This window comes from Camelus dromedarius, chromosome 27 (genome assembly GCF_036321535.1).
Source record: "Camelus dromedarius isolate mCamDro1 chromosome 27, mCamDro1.pat, whole genome shotgun sequence".
Lineage (NCBI taxonomy): Eukaryota > Metazoa > Chordata > Mammalia > Artiodactyla > Camelidae > Camelus > Camelus dromedarius.
In genome coordinates this window covers 21,006,359-21,028,221 of record NC_087462.1, presented here as the reverse complement: position 1 = coordinate 21,028,221, position 21,863 = coordinate 21,006,359, and the positions used below count along the sequence as shown (strand labels likewise).

The 21,863-nt window shown below is 45.8% G+C and overlaps 1 long non-coding RNA gene across 1 annotated transcript in view; it reads right to left on the bottom strand.

Moving 5' to 3' along the window:
- The window catches only part of LOC116148457 (uncharacterized), a 118,541-nt gene that overhangs the window by 88,823 nt on the left and 7,855 nt on the right, over positions 1 to 21,863 (bottom strand). The gene's annotated exons all lie outside the window — the stretch shown is intronic.

Genomic DNA, 21,863 nt, shown 5'->3' with positions numbered 1-21,863 from the left:
CACTGCTGTTACACAGTGGGAGAAGGGTGCACAATGGGAGAAGGGATGTTGGAGGGCAACCACGGTGTCTACTCTGTGGTCCTTCTCCCTTCCTACTTGGAAAGCCCAGCTGCTTCCCTGATCCCCCACGGGCAGGATCCCTGAGCCCTTTCTGGTCGGCCTGCCCTCTCCAGCACTCAGCACTTTGGGGTGCTAATCTACATAGGGGAGCCACTCTGTACCTGTGCTGATACACCAGTGTCCAGGGACACTAGCTAAGCCCAACTGGTAGCTTTTACAACCATGTCATGCTAGGAGCTCATCCTGGACAAACTGCCATGAACTTCAGTGCAGGCTGGATTTGGATTCCTGATCTAGCACTGACTGGATGTGGCTTCACCCTTGCTTTGCTCATCTGTAAAATGGAAATACGAATAGTACCTATTATATTGGGTTATTCTGAAGAGATAAATCATTCACTGTGGGGTGCACAATAAGTTCCTCGTAGATTTTGGTATTATTATCAATAACAATAAATCAGTTCTCTCCCATCTGGTACCGATATCAGCCACCAATTGTACAGGAAAGCAAAGGCTTTCTGCCTCTTGCCTCACACTAGATCCGGAAATGTGATCCTTGCCATCTGTGGACTCCCAGTTGTGCCGAAGGCCCCACATTCTCTGCAGAAGAAACTCTCTCTCTGCCCTCCCTGAGCCCTCCCCTCCCCTCCCCTCCCTCCACCTGCTCTGCCGCTGCCGGCGGCCCTCAGATGCTCCATAGATAATAGAACTCAGCCCAGCAGACAGACTCGCTTACAGTAACTGTCTCTTTTTCAGTTGCTAATCTGTGCCTCTGTGCCTCAAATGTAACAAACCAACGTCTGCGTTATGAAAGTTAATTATAAGAACAAAGTATCAGAGCAGCTGGAAAGACCATTTCAATAGGGAGCCTTCATCTTGTAAAACACACAGCTTACTCTGGGAGCTATCAAGAAAAGTCACTCTGGAAATTGACACAACATTGTAAACTGACTATAACTCACAAAAAAAAAAAAGAGAAAGGAAAAGTCACTCTCACACTGCATTTCTTTGCAAGCGTTTCTATGCCGTATGAACTCGTCGCACTGCACTGGGAAGTCATGGAAATAATCACCCATATTGAGATTTTTAAGCAGTTCTAAGCAATTTGCCAAAGCACGAATGAGAGGGGAAACTGCCTGCCTAGCTACTGTTGTCTCATTGGGGTGAAAAGCGGTGAAGGAGAAGGTCATGTCCCACACCTCAGCACTTCCTCCCCTCCCAGGCTGAGAATTCCTGTTATTCGAGAACTTTCTGGAGCTCCCACCCCGCAATCTGTGCAGCACCCTGTTGCTTTGGCCTGGTCCCCTGGGCTCTGTCCCTTTGCCCTGATTTAATCTCCTTCTGGATAGGCACCTGAGCCAGGCCGGCTGCCTGGCTGTCAGGGTGGTTCTCCTAACTCCCCCTCTGCCCAATGCCCTGCAGCCGTCTGTCTGGTCAGGCCTCTCCCGGCCCTGCGCTCAGCCGGACCCTTGCCCTGATCACCTGACTAACCAGCAGGGGAGTCCAGACAGGTGAGATGGAGACCTTCTCCTTACACACTCCATGGAGGAACACCTGAGAGGGTTCAGGGTACATATCTCAACTTGATTTTGACCTCAAGGAGGAAACTCAAGTTCTTGCAAAAAAAATCTCCCTTATCAGAAGGACGGGATGGATCGTGAAGCTAATTTTGTGCAGGAAGCCTGACTCAGACGAGGTCTCATGAAGGAAACGTGGCGGAGGGGATGGCTGTTTCTGTTTCTTCTCTGTTCCCTCTGCCACATGGCCTTGCAGAGCAGGAGATGGTGCAGAGAACTACACTGGGTGTGGCTACGTGCTGTGCTTTGGCCAAAAGAGTATGAGCAGCCGTGATATGCACATGAACTCTTCCAGACTTGCACAGTTTGGTCTGTCCTTGGCACTTGCGTGATCCACCATGACAAAAGTAAGCCCTAAGCCACCAGTTCAAAGAGACCTGGACCCAACCTGCAGCTTGAAATCAAGCCTGGCCAGTGCCAACCAGGAAAATGTCAACCCCAAGTCTGTGAGCAAGAAAATAAGTGTTTGTAGTTGCTTGTATGCAACAAAATCCAAAACGGGAACAGCCACTGCCCAGAAACACCATTACTGGCATCCTGATCACAGGGTTCCTTATTGTCCCAAATAGAGAGGTGACTGCAATCAACAAACACAATGAAAAAGGCAGCCTAGGGAGTGGGAGAAGATATGTGCAAACCACGTATCTGATAAAGGGTTAATATCCAAAATACAAGTAAATCACACAGTTCAAGAGCAAAAATAAAAACAAATAACCCAACTTAAAAACAGATGAAGGGCCTGAATAGGTATTTTTCGCAGAGACATTTAAATAACCAACAGGTACATAGGAAGGTGCTCAGCGCCGACCATCAGGGAAACTCAAATCAAGACCACAAATAGATCTCACCTCACACCTGCTAGAACGGCTATTATCAAAAAGACAAGAGATGACACATGCTGCAGAGAGTGTGGAGGAAAGGGGGCCCTCCTGCACTGCTGCTGGGCATGTAAACTGGTGCAGCCACAATGGAAAACAGTATCCAGGTTCCTCAAAAAATTAAAAATAGAACTACCATATGATCCAGCAATCCCACCTCTGGGTATGCATCCAAAAGAAGTGAAACACTCTCTCAAAGAGATCTGCACCCCCATATTCACCGCAGCACTATTTACAATAGCCAAGACCTGGAAACAAGCTGTGTGCCCACTGACAGGTGAATGGATAAATAAAATGTGATATATAGATATAGATATATAGTGGAATATTATTCAGCCATAAAAATGGAAGGAAATCCTGCCATTCGAGACAACATGAATGAACCTTATGGGCATGATGCTAAGAGAAGTAAGTCAATCAAAGAAAGACAAATATTGCATGATTTCACGTATATGTGCAACCTAAAAAAATCCCAAACTCATAGAAACAGAGAACAGGGGCAAGGGGATGGGGCTGGGGGAAGGATGGGTGAAGGTGGTCAAAGGCTACAGACCTCCAGTTATGAGATGAGTAAGTTCTAGGGATCTTTTACATACAGCATGGTGACTATAGCTAACAATACTATATTGTGTACATGAAAGTTGCTAAGAGAGTAGATTTTAAAAGTTCTCACCACACATACACACAAATTCTAACTATATGAGATGATGGATGTATTAGCTAAGCTTCTTGTGGTAGTCACTTCACGATATATACATACACCAATTCATTACATGGTATTCCCCAAACTTACACAATGGTGCATGTCAATTACATCTCAGTAAAGCTGGGGGGAAAAATGAAAGGATGATAAATTTTTTTTTTCCAAAGAGGTGACTGCAATCCTTGCAGAACAGAAGAGAGAAGAGCTGCCACTCCGTCAACAGCCCCCAGCACTCTGCAAAGCAGTGAGAGCAAGGAAATAAAGAAATCGGAATCCTGGATGGAAACTGGCTTCTGCCATTCTTCACGTGCCCCGCGTGGTGAACGACTGTCTGTCCTCCCCACATCCCTTTCTCCTTCCTCTGGCCACAGCCCCAGACTTCCCTGTGGGGAGCTGCCCCACCCTTACCATCAGCCCTGTGTTGTAGGAACCCTTCCCGTTCTCTGGCTCTAGGTGTGGTTCATCGTTCTGCCCTGGCCTTTCAACACATTCCATTCCCTGGTCATGGTGAGTGGATAGGGGATGGGCACGTAACCCAGGCCAGCCCCCAAACAGCCAACCAGGGGACTTTTGCAAGAAGCATTAGGGAGGAGCAGCTCTCTTTCTGGAAAGATGTGGGCCCAGAGCTGGTGGAACCACCACACACAGACAAGATTGCCCAAGAACGAAGCAGACACAGAGGAAAACCAGGGCTAAAAGGTAGAAAGTGACAGATGTCCAAAGACTTCATGTGAGCCCCTGGATCCAGCTGTGCCTGAAGTCAAACTATCCTGAACATCTCAGATATATGAGCCCACACACTTCTTCTTCTTTCTTCAGCCAGTGGAGTTGGGTTCTTTACGTCCTCCACTGGCAGGGTCTTAATGGAGATGCTCCCTTTGTCAGCCCCCCTGTGCAGTTGCTTCTCTCCATCCATTCATCTTCCAGGTCTAAATTTAATGTGAAGAAAAGGCATAGAATTTTCATGCTCTGGCACTGGAATTTCTGTGGCTGGCCTCCGCCACTGTTGAGCCAATGACTCCAAACATTTGAGTGGGGCAAAGTCCATCATTGTCGGTCAGGAATATTGCAGAGCATTTATTTATTTATGCCTGCATTCATTATTTTCTCAGCAAGTGGTTAACCTTTCAATTTTCTTGGGGAAAAAAAAATTGAGCATGTCACCACCTCATTTCCCCACCTCCCTCGGGACTCCGGAATATGACAGAGTTGAGTCGGATGTTTCTGAACTTTCAAGTTAAAAACAAATCAAACCGTCCCCCTTCCAAAACAACAAAGAACCGTTTTGTCCCAGAGGGTCCTCTCCCCTTGAATGCATTCCAGAGCAATGCCACAAATGCACGCATCAGGCCAAATGCCATCGGCTGCTGATTGAGGGCCCTGTGAAGAACGTTTTCCCCTTCCGGCCACCCTCCAACCCAGCTGTCAGGGTCCAACCCCACTTGGAGTCCTCAAGTTCCTGAAATGATATGAGCAGTGCAGATGTCACAGGGCTCACGTAAGGCATGAGCATGGCCTCATCAGCCCTTGAGTGCTCCCCTGCTCAGCTGTCACAGCTGATTGGGCCACTGACCCAACCAAGAGCTCCCTCGGACAGCCTCCAGGACAAGGCTCACTTCCCCCTGCAGTCCAGGTCCTGCAGCGCCAGCGATGGCCTTGTGGCTATCTGGACTGGCAATGGTAACCTCTCTGAAGTCACAGCCTTTACTGTCCTTTAATTATTTTTTAATTCTTTTTTTCAATTGTGATAAAATTAAACCTAAGATAAAGTTTACCATCTTGACCATCCTTAAGTGTCCAATCTGGAGTGCGAAGCGCATTCACACTGTTGGGTAATCAATCTCCAAATTTTTTTTTTATCTTGCAAAACTGAAATTCCATACCCATTAAACAAGAATCCCTCCCCAGCCCAAGCCCCTGGCCACCACCATTCTACTTTCTGTTCCTATGAATCTGACTGCTCTAAGTACTTCGTGTAAGTGGACTCACACGGTACCCGTCTGTTTGTGACTGGTCTATTTCATTTGGCATCATGTCCTTAAGGTTCACCCATGTTTTAGCATGTGCCAGAATTTCCATCTTTTTAATGAAAAATAATATTCCATTTTATGTATATACCATGTTTTCTTTATGTATTCCTCCATTAATGCACATTTCGGTTACTTCCATATCTTGGCTATTGTGAATAGAGCTGCAATGAACACGAGTGTGCTGACTAATATCTCTTTGTTAGTTCTTTTGGATATATGCCAATATACCATGTATGTGCTGGATCCTATGGTAATTCTATTTTTAAATTTTTGAGGAATTGCATTTTCCATAGTGGCTATACCATCATACATTCCTCAGCAGTGCTCAAAGATTCCAAGTTCTCTATGTCCTTATCAACACTTGTTGTTTTCCGGGTTTTGTTTCTGTTTATTTGTTTTTTATAGTAGCCATCCCAAAGGATGTGAGATGATATCTCCTTGTGTTTTTTTTTCCTAACCTTTTTGTAAAATTTATTTTTATTGAAGTACAGTCAGTTTACAATGTTGTGTCAGTTTCTGGTGTACAGCACAATACTTCAGTCATATAGGAACATACATGTATTCGTTTTCATATTCTTTTTAACCATAAGTTACTACAAGATATTGAATACAGTTCCCTGTGCTAGAAAGTAGAAACTTGTTATCTACTTTATACATAATGGTTAGTATCTGCAAATCTTGAACTCCCAATTTATCCCTTTCCCCCCTCTTCCCCCACTAATAACCATAAGTTTGTTTTCTATGTCTGTGAGTCTGTTTCTGTTTTGTACATAAGTTTGTTTGTCTTTTTTTGGTTTTAGATTCCACATATAAGTGATATTATCACCTCACACCAGTCAGAATGGCCATTATTCAAAAGTCCACAAACAATAAATGCTGGAGAAGCTGTGGAGAAAAGGGAACCCTCCTACACTGTGGGTGAGAATGTAGTTTGGTGCAGCCATTATGGAAATCAGTATGGAGATTCTGCAAAAGACAAAAAATAGACTTACCATATGATCAAGCAATCCCACTCCTGGGCAATATAACCAGAGAAAACTCCAATTCAAAAAGATACATGCACCCCAATGTTCATAGCAGCACTATTTACAATAGCCAAGATGTGGAAACAACTTAAATGTCCATCAAAAGATGACTGGATAAAGAAGTTGTGGCATATCTATACAATGGGATACTACTCTGCCATGAAAAAGAATGAAATAATGCCATTTGCAGCAACATGAATGGACCTGGAGATGGTCATTCTAAGTGAAGCAAGCCAGAAAGGGAAAGAAAAATACCTTGTGGTTTTCATTTAACTGTTATTCTTGTTGTAGTGGCCAATGCTGTAATACTCTCCTGTCTTTTTTTTTTTTTTTTTAATGTTAAAAAAGTGGGCTGATTTCATTTTGAAGACACATCATCTTCAGTGCCTAAGCAACTTGCTACTATCCTGGAAGAGAAATCTGCTGCAGAATCACAGGGGCCTAGACTCCAAAATGACCAGTGCCACACTCCCCTTTTCAGAAGAGGAAATGGAGGCCACCGAAGGGACACTGCTGTGATTAAGAAGTCCGAGGTGGGTGAATCTGGAGGGAAAAGCTGGCCCCGCCACTCACCAGCTGCGTGGCCGTGACCACGGGGTGTCTCTTGGCCTCTCTGAACCTTGCTGGGTCCTTTTTTTCTTTCTCTGCAGAATGGAAATAGGAACAGTACCTATTTCACAGGGTTGCTGTGAGAGTTCAGCTAGATAACACATGCCAAACGCAGTGCCTGGCACACAGTAGGCACTCAATAAATGCACCTGGCTGTTGTGGAGATTGTTGTCTTATTCTTACTAAATAACTTGTCTAAGTCCCAAGACTATAGTGAGGCGGGTTTCCTGATTCCCAGTTGACGTCCTTGCCGTGATGACTCTTGGCTCCACCTTCCTCAGTGGACGTGCTCACTTAAAACAGTCCTGTCCCTGTCACTTGGCTGTAAATGACTGTCTTGTTTCTAAAATGTGCGTTGAACCCAATCCATCAATGGTACACCCCAATCAGTGCCATGCAGGAGGACTGGGGACAGCTGTGGGAAGCCCCTGCTGGTTGTCACTGCAAATTCTGAATGGTCCAAGGCAGCAGAAGGCAAGGGCCAAATGACAGAGGGTGCAGGAGGTACTCAGAGCGTGGGGTCTTCAAGATCTGTGTCCTCAGGGAAGTTCACATGATCTGCTCTGATGCTACTCCTAAGTCATCGGGGAGCTGCTTTACCGTGGCATCAATCCCATCACGCACGTGGATTTCCTACTGATCAGCGAGAACAAGAGTATCTCCCTTAAAACTGGACTTCTATGAGGAATGGTCAATACCACCCTATCAAAGATCCAGTCCAGTGTATTAGGCATTATATGAAAATATATAATAAATATATATCTATTATAGAATTATGTAAAATGTATTTTATAATGTATTATACATTGTATTAAAATATATTATATATAAGTAAAAATATATTAATATGTATAAATAAATAAACCAAGTCTTTTCTGCTTGATCCTCTGTAAATCAGGTCTGCTACCACTTGCAGCCAAAAGCATCCCTAACTGACACAACGCATCATTCTTCTCAAGACCCTTCATGAGAGCTGTTCTTGTTCCCATGAAATAGTTAAGAGAACTGATACCCAGAGAACTGAACTGATGTGTCCCAGGTCACACAGCTAATGGGGCTGGAATCAGAACCCAGGGCTTCTCTGAATCACCCAAGTACAAGACACTACAGTGAATCTAAGCTCCATTTCTCTCCACTGAGTCTTTACCACATGTTGTCACCTAACAGAACTGTTTTTAGTCTCCAAATGCCATGAGGCACTGCATCGCCAGCTGCTGCCTCCTCGCTCAGTGCCACTGACATGACATGTCAGCCCAGAGGCCTTTGCCGTTGTCACGCGAGACCAGAGGCCCCACGGGCATTTTGCATCCTTGCCTCGACAGTGTGTACTGTTCTCTCCCTTCCTTGGACATTCTTTTCTACGAGCGCCCCTGGAACTCCACTATGTCACCACATACACGCATTCCTGCAACATTTAAAATGGTGATTATGAAGGTTATGTAAGGACTTTAAACCATTATATGCTAAGTGGAAAAGCAGGATACAAATTGCATGCATGGAGGTATGAAAAAAGTTCACATGCATATAAAAAATGAAAGCAAAAACACAACACTGATTGCTACGATTGTGGTAGTGCGGTACAATTGTGGGCGATTTTTTTTCCTCTTCTTTTCTGATTTTTCCAAATTTTCTGTTATGTACTTATAGTGAAAAAAATAGATTAAAATGTTTTCTAAAATATGTCATTGTTTATCTGGCCCCTCTCCTACGAGGCAGCAGAGCAGAGTGTGCTAGTGAAAACTATGAGCTCTGAAGCTTCACTGCCTGGGTTCAATCCTCAGCCCTACCCTTGAATTGCTGCATGACGCTTAGCAAGTTCCTTAACTCTTCTGTGTCTCAGTTTCCTCATCTGTAAAATGGGGCTAATAAAAGCACCTGTCTCACAGGGTGGTTTTGAGGATTAAGTAAGTTAATATTTATAAAGCACTTTGAATGGCACCCAGGATACACAGGAAGTGCTACATAAGTGTGTGTTAAGTACAAGCTATTCATTTCACTGTGTCTTCTCCACCGGGGAGCACTGTGAAAGGGACCGTGTGCAGAAGCAGGTCACACCTCATGTTGTTCGGAGGGACCCAACTGGTACAAGTTGCACAGAGATGGATTTGTGCACAAAATTATAAAGATATTTTTAAATCTAGCATTGTCTCTGAATAAGCAGCCTGGAGGTGAACCCCTTAGCAGTTCAGCACTGAATGGCTGTCTGTCCTAAACACCCTCTGGTGCTTTATAGCTAGGGAGGGACCCACACACAAGGCCGCTGGAGAATTAAGTGAGAGGAAGATAAGCAAACCTTCCCCCGTGCAGAAAGGCCTGGAACAAGTCTCCCTCTGCTCAAACAGGATGAAGTCCTCTAGTGGCCAGGAGGTGACACTACAGCTCCTTATCTGAAGTCCCAACACGGGATGCCCGGCGGTTGCTGGCGACCTTTACCTGGGTTTGGTTTTGTCAGTCATATCAAGCGAGAATGCAGGGCCCCTTCTCTCGCACTGCGGAGGCTGCAAGAGCCAAAACACATTTCTTAAGATCCAATATCTGTGTGTTTGTGGGATAAGCCCACTCTATGTAGCAATGTCTAAAGAGGAGGTCCCTTCCCTGGGCACATTTCTTGGTGTGTGCTGTTTGTGTGCGCACGACATCTGCTGAGAAGCAGGGGGCTTCTAAGAAGGATGGCTTAGAATGTGGTAGAGATGAGCTGGACGTTTAACTAGATCCTCTCATTTCAAATTTTCCTTCACTTTATAGATGGGGGAAATCCCAATATTTAGAATAATGCCTAGAACATAGTAGGTACAATCATAAGTATTTTATGAAGATTTGGTGTCACTTTAATCTTTGGTATTATGTTAAGAGTGGACCTCATCATGTCACAACCAAGTGAATGTCAAAATAAAGGAGGAATCTGAAATGGGGAGAAAAAAAGCAGACCTCATTAAAAAATGCATCTGGTGATACATTAACTGTTCATTCTTTCTCAACCTGACTTTGGTAAAAATGCTCATGAAAACAGGATGCTACAATAGGAATAATCTTCCCTTACTTTTATATTTTAAATACTATCTTATTGCTGGGAGAAAGAGAAATAAACAGGTAGAAAGAAGAAATAGACCAATAAGAAGATAGTCTAGTGTAGATCTCAGCAAACTTGCGGTAAAGGGTGAGATGGTAAATCTTTCAGGCTTTCTCTGTCAGGCAATCTCTGTCATCACTACTCAACTCTGCCATCTGTAGCGTGAAAACAGCCACAGACAATACACAAGTGAAAGGGCCTGGCTGGATTCCAATAAAACTTTATTTATAAAACCACCAGAGGGCTGCATCTGGTCTGCCAACCCTTCATCTAAAGCAAGGGTGACGACACTCTCATTCTTCACGTAGGACAGAAATGGCTCACTGGTCCTGGTGTCAATTTACTGCCTGAGTCCAAAATCCAGTTCCAGGCCCTTAGTAAGCATACAACTTCAGAAAATTCGCTTAACCTCTCCACATTTCAGTTTTCTCATCTTTAAAATGGAAACAGTAACACTATGTGCCTTGAGGGATTGCTCAGGTAAGACCATGTTGGCAAGTGCTGAGCCCAGAGACTGGTACTTAATGAGCCGCTATAAACGTGAGCTGCCTTTGTAGCATCTTCATTGTCACCAACATCATCTGCTTCCATTGACCGACAGAGTCATGGGCATTAAATGAGATCATAGACATGAAAAGGTTTTGATACCACCCCACCCTCCATCCCAGGCAAACAGAAAGCATTCTTAACTGAAGTGCTCAAATGCATAGCAATATCCCGTGCACTCACTCCCATCGCTGAAATGCCACAGGCAGCTGGATATATTCTTCTTGTGTTAGTGGAGCAGTTAGGGAAACTGAGGCTCTGGAAAACTCTAGAGACTCATTAAAGGTGGCAACTTATTGACTTGGGATGGGGCCCCAACAAGAGCCAGGTTTTCCACATTCCCTGACCTATTTTTTAGCCTCCTATCAGCAACTTCGGGTTCCATGACCCTACTGGGGCCTGTTTGCTTAGAGATTTGCTCAGGAAATAGACCCTGAAAATTCTTCCAGATCTACCCTCCCATCCTCCATCCTGTCACCTCCACCTACTGATTTCTTGTCTTCGTTATCTGCGCCTAGTCCATTGCAACCGCCCCTTAACTGGTCCCTTTGATCAGGATGGATTTCTTTCTGTTACATCATCCATCATCCACGCACATCCTGGGTGACCTTTAGAAAGCATAGATCTGACTCTCAAGCTAAAGGTCTGCGTTGTAAAAAATGCACATGGGGCCTTTCACGATCTGGCCCATCAGGTCACCAGTCCCAGCCCTTGTCCCTCCCACCCCCCATTCTTCCCCAAGGACCTTTGACTTCAGTTCCAGGGACATGCTCACCCTTTGCTCAGCTCCACGGCAGGGGTCAACAGTGCCATCGGTGATCCAGAGAAGGGACTTACAGAGCTCCACATGCTCATGGCAAGGCAGCCCCTCTGCCATCACCACACGCACACACCAGCACTCTTCACCTCAGCACTGCAGGCTAGGAAATCTGCAAGACCAGCTCCACCATGCCTCAGCCACTCCCCGGAGCCCAGGACCCCCAGCCATCCCCCATCACCTGGCCTCTCATCCCCAAAGAGCTTTGTACACTCTGCCATGACCCAGCTTACGACCCCTCCCCAATCTCTCAGCCACGGGTCCTGTGGCTTTCACTGTCCACTTTCAGCAAAATTCTCTCCTTTCAACCCTTCACCTTGCCTTTAACCAAAATCCAGTTCTCTCCCCAAAATTCCACTATGTCTGCTGTCTGCTCAAAGGTGGCTTTCTCTTTCCCAAACTCCATGCGTCCCTGGTCCAGAGATGGAGGGGACAACCTCCTTGTCACGTTCAGGCCTCTATCTCTCCCACTTCCTAAAAAAGGTTCATCAATCTAGAAGCTCATGCCACCAGACGAGACCACCAGCCCCTCCCTGCCCCCACCCTACAGTGTTTTCCATTTATTAATTCATTTAAACCTCTCAAATCCCATGAGGTATGTATGATGATCACCCCATTTTACAGATGAGGAAACTGAGGCACAGACTAAGTAGTCTGCCCAAGATCACACAGAAAAGATTCAAACTCAGCTGGCTGACACTAGAGTCTGGCCTCTTAACCACTCCTCCCATTCACCCCTAGAGATGGCAGCATCCTCCACTCACCCCTAATTCCTCGAAGATTTTAGCACCGGCCTCACTGCTTCTCTCTCCAAAAACCACTCCTGTCACAACACTTAGTGATTTCGGTTCCATGAAGACAATTCTCCGCACACCCTCCCCACTTAGTTCCTCGGGCTCCTTGCCTCCCATTATCCTGTTCTTCATCCTATAATCTTAGATGTTTAAACCTTGTCATTGGCAATGATTGAACATTGTGGACTGAATGCTCAAAATTCATATGCTGAAGCCCTAACTCCCAATATGATGGCATATGGAGATGGGGCCCTAGGGAGGTAATTAGGGTTAGACGAGGTCATGAGGGTGGGGCTCCCGTGATGGGGTTAGTGCCTTTATAAGAAGAGACACCAGAGCATTGCCCTCTCTTCTCTCTGTCTCCTTGCACGACAAAGAACACGTCATCTGAGCACATAGCAAGATGGAGGTGTCCTACAAGCCAAGAGGAAAGGCCTCAGAATGAAACCTACCTCACCAGCACTTTGCTCTTGGACGTCCCAGCCTCCAGAACAATGAGAAATAAATTTCTGCTGTTAAGCCACCCAGTCTGTGGAATTTTGTTATGACAGGCTTAACAGACTAATACACTCAACTCTCTCCATAATCCGCATTTCAACCCCCCACCCCCACCCAAGGAGCACTATCTCCTGTCTTTCCAGTTCACACCCTCTATGAATCCAACTCTAATCATCTTAAAAACCCATCAGGACTTGTATCAGTGACCCAACCACCAAGAGAACCTGCCCACCCTGGCTGGTTAGATTCCAGGGTCATTCCTCCCTTTCATACACCCTCAGTCCCAGTACCCAGAGTTCCTTCTCCTTGCCCAGCAAAAGCCCAACCCTAATGAAACCCAGCCTCCCGCCTACCTGCGCCTGCTCCTAGCAGCTGAATGTGGCTGGAGAAGCATACCCAGCTGTGCTGCTGGACCTCACTCCATAAATCACAATCTCAAATATCCTCTGGCCCTGCCCAGCAATCCCACATTTCCTGACTCAGGTTCTGCCTCCCTCACCTGGGGACTATCCTCTGGACCTTCTCCTCAAACATCCAACACTTCCTCCCCCTTGCTCACTGTCAGCGGATAACCCTGCTCTCATTCCTCCATAAGAAAACAGGAGTAGTTAGAAGAGGACTTCGACAGTAACCCCCGCTGGATCCACTCACCTCCCTGCATCTGCCCCAACTCCCTGCCTTCCTCTTGTCACTAAGTGGGCTCTTTGCAAAGGCCAGCCTGTCCCCAAGCCCCGGGTGCCATCACCTCTCACCTCTTCTGCAGCATTATTCCAGCAATGAACCCCCCTGGCTCCTGCATGATAGGTTTTCCTCTCTCTGCTGCACCTTTCCCTTCTTCTTACAAACATGCTGATCTCTCCTCTCTCTAAAAAATACTGTTTAACTCCTTTGACCCCCACACCCCCTCCAGCTACCTCCACATTCCTTTGGAAAGTAGCTTTTCCAAAATGTTAGCTAAACTCAAAACTCTCTACTTTCTCTCATCTCATGTTGTTTTTTTAAAAATTTCTTTTTGGGGGTAATTGGGTTTATTTATTTTTATTTATTTATTTATTTTTAACAGAGGTCTGGGGATTGAACCCGGGATCTTGTGCATGCTAAGCACGCACTCTACCCCTGAGCTATATAACCTCCCCCCTCATTCTCTCTTAAATCCACTCCAGTCAAGCTCTCAGCCTCACTAGCCCCCTGGAAATGACTCCTTCCAAGCCCACCAAAGACCCTCCACGGTACTCAATCCAGTAATCAATGCCCAGGGCTCCTTGCCTTCCCCTCCAGCAGCACTGACACAGGTGACGTGCCTTCCCCTTAAAAATACAGCTTGATCCAAAAAGAATCAAACACTTTCAAAAATGTACTGCTCAGTAACTGGATTATATGAACGAGTAGTCAAAATCCATTCTTCAAGGAGCTACCACCTTTACTTCTATCATCTTATAAACGCTCGGTGTGTGCCCCTCGTCATCCACAACCCACATCGGTCTTGAAAGGTTTGCATCACCTCCTAATACAGGTCATCCCTCTGCTCCTACCACTCCCTGACCCCCTCCATCACTTCGCCTTATTTTTCTTCCCTTTTTTTTTTCTGACTTTGTATCTTGAACTTTGCTAAACTGCCTTATTAAATCTATTAGCTTTTTTTCTAGGTTCATAGGGATTGTCTACAGAAGTAATTATGTTGTCAGGCGTAAAAATAGGTTTCTTTCTGCTTTGTTTTTCTTCATGGCGCTTTCACTCTCCTCCATCAACCATTCTAGATTGCTTGCTTGTTCGTCGTCTGTCTCCTTTACCAGAGGATGAGATCCATGAGGGCAGGGGCTTTGTTTCGCTCGCTGCATGTGATGGACGGTTTGTGCCTCCCCACCCCCACCCCGACTTCATGTACTGAAGCCCTAACTCCCAGAGTGATGGTAACTGGAGACGAAGCCTTCGGTGATTGGCTTAGATGAGGTCATGAGGGTGGTCCTCGTGAAGGGATTAGCGTCCTTACAAGAAGAGACCAGACAGCTTGCTCTTTCTCTCGCCCCACAATGTGAAGACACAGCAAGAAGGAAGCCACCTGCAAGGAGCCCTCACCAGGAAAAACAAAAATGGGCCAGCACCTCAATCTTGGACTTCCCAGCCTCCAGAGCTGTGAGAAATAAGTGTTTCTTGTTTAAATCAGAAGTATCTTGTCACAGCAGCCCAAGCAGACTAAGACTGACTGGGTTCTCTCCACTACCTAGAACATGCTTGGTGGGCGACGAGTCCCCATAAATACCGCTAGTTAAAGCCTTCCCACGGTCCTCTGCGCAGAGCAGGTATCCCAATTAGGATGCATTTTGCTTTTTGTACTGAAATAATGGGTGGCAGGCAGCCTGGGGCTACAATCAAGTTCTGCAGTTCTGTGTACACGTGACCATCCTCCATCCTAGTGCTGAGAGTGCCATCTTGTCAGGACATGACACACCTGTCTCCTCTACAAGACTAGGATCCCTTCCTGGGACGAGAGGGAACTCCAGGATAATGCCTCCCGAGGGCTTTTGGGTGGCCTGATTTGTCCCAGAGGATTGAGTGTATCAGTGAGTATTTCCAGTAACAGAGCAGACCAGGGAAGAACAACATTTTGGCTGGGTGGGCATAACAGTGCAGGTTATTTTAATTTCAAGTAACAGAAAACCCTACTGAGGCTCAACCTTTAAAGGGAACTAAAGATTCTGGAGGCAGAACAGGTTTCAGGTACGGTCTGATCAAGTGTCTGAACAATGTCTCTCGGCATCCATTTCCTTCCATCTCTCTGTGGACCTTCCTCAACGTCAACTTCCCCCTAAGGCTGACTCCTCTTGTGATCATGGGTCACAGGAGAGCTAACAGGGTTCACTGCCCTCATTTATATCTCAGCAGAATAGAGCTTCTCTTCTCCACAACCTTCAAAGAACTCCTGGGCTTCCTCTTGTTGGAGCAATTCACACCACATTCCCACTCCTGAACCAATTCGCTGTAGCAAGGATGAAGCTAACTGCCTTCAACCAATAAAGGTCCACCTCTGGGTCTGGGTCTGAGGCCATGCAAACCACACGCTGGGCAATCTGGGGTCCATTTAGGAAGGAAGAAGGAACATGGATGCTGGAGAGGTGACCAGCAATTCCCAGCACAGTGGGTCTTTCAGAACTTTGAACCCTCCCAGGTGACTGCTGCCTCTGTCTCCACACGGGATTAGTTCTGGGTGCCCGCAGACAAGTTATGGCTTTTATGAGATATGAGCGAACCTAACCAAGGCTTTGGAATGTCTCTTTTAGAAATTAGTGGTAAGCCGGCCAAGCATACAATTAAGTATTGAATTTTTCTGTAAACACACAAACACAGATACACACAGAACAGAGCATGGCAATAAGCCCTCCGTGCAGATCCCTTTCCCACCAGCCTGTCTTGTGCCGAAAGACCTCTGGTTAGAGAATGTGCCAAATGATGGAGTTGAAATGTTCCCTCATAATTGAAGTGGATTCTCGGCGGCAGCTCTGCCCTCTGCACAGCGTGGAATGCCTTTATGTAAGTGCACATCTATGTATGTCCACCCACAGCGTCAATCTTGAGGGTTCTTGCCTTTCTTACTCTCATTCTCGCTCTCTCTCCCTCTCTCCAAGACTAACAGGAACTAAATGTTGGGGAAATCCTGACTCTGTCAGAAGTGTTCCAGGCCCGTAAACAAGCTTCCCGTCTCCAAGTGATTTAAGAATCCAGAAAAGCTTTCCTGTCTCCTACCACCTCCCGTAAGTCCATCTGGAGTCTAAAATTCCCACATTGGTCAAATCTTTGGATTTGGGGTCTTGAAAATGCAAGAAAATGATCTCTTGGGTAAGTAATTAGAGCCACTAATGCCCAAGGGGGTTAGAGACCTTGGTGGGGTCGGGGTGGGGAGTGGGGTGAAGCCTTAGGCGTGCACATTTTAATAGGAAGGAAAGAGGGCTTTACACAGAGACCAGACCGAGGGACACCCTAGGATCCCGGGAAGCAGGTAGAGTGAAGAATCTGAATTTGAGATGGAAGGACACCAGCATCCACCATTTCCTACATCCCAACCGGGAGGCACTTTTCCGCTTTCATCAAAACAATGGAAGGCAGCATGGGTCTGGGATTAAGCTCTGGAGTCTGACATCCTGGGTCCAGACTCCAGCTCTGTCTCTAACTGTGTGACCTTGGGCAAGTCTCTTCACCTCTTAATTCTTGGTTTCTTCACGTGCAAAAAGACGGTAATGATAAGACTATGTAGGCTGCTACTATAAAAATATATTAGAAATATACATTATATTATTAGTAGCATAGTATAATATATACTTAAATATAATATCATAGTATAATACACTATATACACTATCACATATTATACTATGTAATGTATACGTATATATTATTCTATAGCTTAATGTATTATACTGCGTATACTATATATGCTTTACAATTATATGCTATAGTATAATATATACACATTATACACAATACATTATATTTATAGCATATATGTATTATATCTTCTATTTTTATGTCGTTAATGTCCTTGTTTTTAATCCTTTCTGGGTTTTGCACCACGTCTTTTCCACTCCAAGATTAAAGATTATTCTTCCATGACTTCTTCTAAGAGAGCTATGGTTTCATTTTTTTTTATATTTGGAATTCATGATCCATTTGGCATTTACCATGGTAAATGCTATGAAATAGGAACCAAATTTTTTTTTTCACTCCTGGATGGCTATTCAGATATCCCAATACCAGTTACTGAATAACTCAGATTTCCTAACTTGTCTGAAATCCCGCTTTCACTATAATAGTAAATATTCCATATGTTAAAAAATTTATATAACATCTAGTATATATAGCGTATTTATATATACACACACAGCACTATATATTGTGTATACTATATGTTATCTGTATACTACACACAGTATATGTGATGTATACATACAGTATATTGTGCTATATACACACATTATATACTACACTGTATATATATATATATAGTATACTGTTTACTATATATAGTATTATAACATATTATATTATATTATATATTATATATATACCAGTATATAGTATTATTATAATACTATAATATACTATACTATATTACATATTATAGTACGTATTGTACTATATATTGCATACTATGTAAACACATAGTATGCTATATATAACATATGTATACAAGGTATATACGTACATGTAGTACATTATCTGTATTATGTGTACACTTTTATGTTATACAGTATATATGTTACACTATGCTTGTATTTTATGCTATATGTTTATAAACATTATACTATATATAATATAAAGAATATTATGCTATATACCATAGTATTATATTATATATATTATAAAGTATTATCATTTTTTATATAGTACATAGTATAATATAGTACATAGTATAATATGTAATAATAATATAATAGTAATATAATAATAATAACCCTTGTGGGGTTGTTGGTGGATTGAGTGACAAACTTGACAAAGACTGAAATATTGGCCTCCTTTCTCCACCTTGCCTACGTTAGTGTTATACATTCATAGCCTTGCCATTGCTTCAGGGGCTGGGGGGATACTTCCCTACCCTTGACTTTGGACTTGACTATGTTACTTTGGCCAGTGAGATGCTAATAATGGCTTAAACTATGCCTGCATAACTGGCATTGCCCTGATGGCAAGGGAGCTTGCCTTGGCTCGAGGAAGCAGCCAGGAGGAGGAGGATCATGTGGACAGACCTGAACCCAGCCTTCAGCCGGGGCCCGACCCAGCCAAGCCCCACGTAGATCAGACAAACCCCGACTGACCTCCAAACATGTGAGCTGAACATCCCTGAGATTCTGTGTTTGCTTATTACACAGTCAAAGCTGAGTGTATGGTAAACACTCAATATTCATATTATGATTATTGGCATGAAAAACTGCCCAAGGCTCATACAACCAGGGTATTCATCAGGAATGCCAGGCCCGTGATATTTGCTCTCATACTAAAAGTTGCACCGTAAGCTCTCCAGGGCCTATTCGGGCCTTGAGCCAGTAGGCATCCCATGGTGTGGCTGACCAGTAGAATCATTAACACGTTTCCCTTCTGATCGGCACCGGTGTTTGTTCCAAGTTCTCTACTGCATGGCCACATTCTCCACTCACCCATTTGAGCAATGTTTATCAAGCGCTTTCCACATTTGCTAGCAAGAGCACAAGCCACAGTGAACAAGGCAGACGAGGCTGAGCCTGCAAGGAGCCGCATTCTAGCGGGGGAAACAGGTAACGAGACACACATAAAGAAACAAGCAGGTATATATACACCGATGAGCGCCGGGAGGGCAATAAAGGGGTAAGGAGCCAGAGAGTAAGTGGGGAGCCCTCTTGATCTAGTGGTCAAGGAGGAGGGAAGGGCAAGTGCGAACTGCAAAGTGTCTGGGGAGCCAAAAGGAGCCATATGGCTTGAGGAGTGTGTGAGAGGTGAGTGTGAGAGAGTCCAACCACATTTCTCATCCCCAAATGTCTCTGTCACCAGTTTTCCAACCATGTTCCTTCCAAGTCCCTGACCTTCCAGCCAAACCACTGGCCACAACCCATGATTGATACAGAATTGAACATTTGGCCACTTCCTCTTCCAGGCAAAGTGAACAAACCAGGTGCACTGCTCAAAGTTCTGCCCGCTGGGAGGATGTCCCTTCACCACCATCCTCCAGGGATGTCCCAGAGAGGGGCTGTCTTGTTGCCACCGTCCACTGTCAGGCAGTGCATGCATATCGTGCAAAACCATCTGTAAACCAGGCCCCGGTCTTCATAGGGAGCTCCCCCCGAGGCCGTGGGTGCAGGCTGGGAGAGAGAAGGCAGTGTAGCAGGACTGGGGACCACAGCATCTGGACCACTTCACCACGTAATTTGCACTTGCCTTCAGGGCCCAGCCATGTATACATCCCTTCTATTTTGACAATGAAGTATCGCTGTGTGCACCTGACTTTACAGCTTGGTGAATCAGAAAACATGTGGTTCATGATTGACAGCTCAGATCTTATGGTAATTTGGTGGCCCAAAGTTAAGTGTTCAGTCTCTATTAAGGCCCAGTAGTTAAGTGGCTGTTTCTCAAAAGGAGAATAGTTACCCGTGGGTGATGGCAGAGTCTTGCTCCAAGATCCTAAAGGCCTGTGCTGGGATTCACCCAGAGGGGCCTGCCCATGGCTCCACCCAGCATCCTTGTCAATCACTGACATTTCAGGTACCATTGGATCTGCTGGATCCTATGGCCCAAGTGGCAGAGAAGCTTGCACAGCAGCCCGGACCTGTTACTGAACCTTCTCTTCTGGGCATCCCTCAAAATAAGCAGCTTTTGGGGTCACTGAGGAAATGAGCCAGAGCAACACCCAGGTGAAAAACATATTGCCTCCAAAATCCCAAGAGATGCTGCCCAAGGACTTGTGCCCCTTTCTTGGCTGCAGGAGAAGTCAGACACAGCCACCTGTCCTTGGGGGTGGGTATAGCTTGGGGGGTGGGTACAGCTCATGGTAGAGCACGTGCTTAGCATGCACGAAGTCCTGGGTTCAATCCCCAGTACCTCCATTTAAAAAAAAAAGAAAAAATTTGTCCTTCACCTGAGAAGGGATGTCTCAACACACCCCACACCACCGACCTCTAGAAATTTTCCTGAGGCAGAAAGCCCCTAAATTTGAGTTCGATTTATTTCCCAGCCTGTGACACATGAATGTCTCATCTGTAAGTCTGGAGTAGTTGCTACCTTACCCACAGGAGGGCCAGTCACCGTAAGGTCATCGATGGCCATGGCCCAGTGTGATATCACGCAGAGGGGGAAGGCCACCAAGATTCCTGGAAACTAAGTAACGACGTGGGGGTGGAGGCTTTGGTGCGCCCCTGAGGTGGGACAGCAAACGTGCGTTGCTGGCCTCGTCAGCTGAAAGCAAGTTGCTTCTGGTGGGCCTTATGGACAGGGATGGAGCTACAGGCCTTTGGCCGATCAGGAGCTGCATGCCGGATACCAGAGGAAGTATGAATTTGCTCAAGCAATAAAACCACATCTGGTACTTCAGCTGCACCTGGAGTCACCACCTGGTTAAAGCTTATGATCGTCCACTGTGATTCTCCAAAATCCATCTGTCTTCTGCACAGGCCAAATAGGCGAGCTGGATGGGGTGCGGCGTATCCGGCCAGGCCACCTGATATAAAATTAACCATCACGGATATTAGCCTACAGGGAGCCTCGCAGGCAGAAATGTGGGCATCACGGAGAAACTCCTGGGCTCTTCATAACGAAAACTAGCCTGAGAAGGAGGCACTGTCTCCTGCTGCCGGGGTTATCACTTCCTGTGCAACAGGGCTAACGGGTCGGTAGCAGGAAGATGTTTTCCTCATGGGAAATGGAACTGCGAAGTCACTGGGGAAAAGGCATGGTAGTCGTGGTGTTAATTTCTGTGGCCTGCATGGTGCTGAGGGATGCTTGCTTTTAGAAAATGAAAAAGAAACCAACCACAGTTCAGAAGGAAAGAGTGATTTCTGGTTGAAATCACCCGTTATCTCCCTGTGCAGTGGCAACTTCGTATCACGTTGGTTTAGCCAAGCTGGAAAGATCTTTTCCAGAATTCTAGTCCACGCACACAGAATTCTGGGCCACAAGACCAATCTGTGCAGGCTTTGGAAGGTAGATGTGAAGCTGCAGCCACGTCCAGGCTCAGAAGCCACGTTCAGGGTCACGTGCTGTCGCAGCGCCAGTGGGCTGCCACTCACCTTGCAGGTGCCAGGCAGCGGCCAGGCTGCAGCTTCCCCAGCTCCCGCCGGACCTCCTCTTCCGGCTTCTCTGAGTCCTGGGCCAGGAGTGTTGCTCCATGACAAAGCGCACCAGCTGCTCCTGCGGAGCATCCATGTCCTGGAGGCAGGAGGTCTGGAGGTGGAGGAAACCGAGATGGGTTCCAGCTCTTCCTCGTGGGTCCCAGCGTGGCCTGGTTTCCCTCACTTCACATCCACCTTCTCACAACTGCCAGCCCTGCTGACCTCAGGCCCAACGCCAGATGCAGAAGCAATGTCCTTACAGAGTGTTGCACCAGCTCCCATGGGTGCACAAGGTCAGATCCCTGAAATAAATCCTTCACTCTCTACCACAGAGGTTCTGTTTCTCTGATGGAAACCTGACTACCACACACGCCTACATCCCCCCTCTGAAGCCTGAGTGGAAGACCGCCCCCTTCACATCTCCCTGTTGTCCGTAGTGTCTGCAGACTCATGAACGAGTGACCCTTCCAG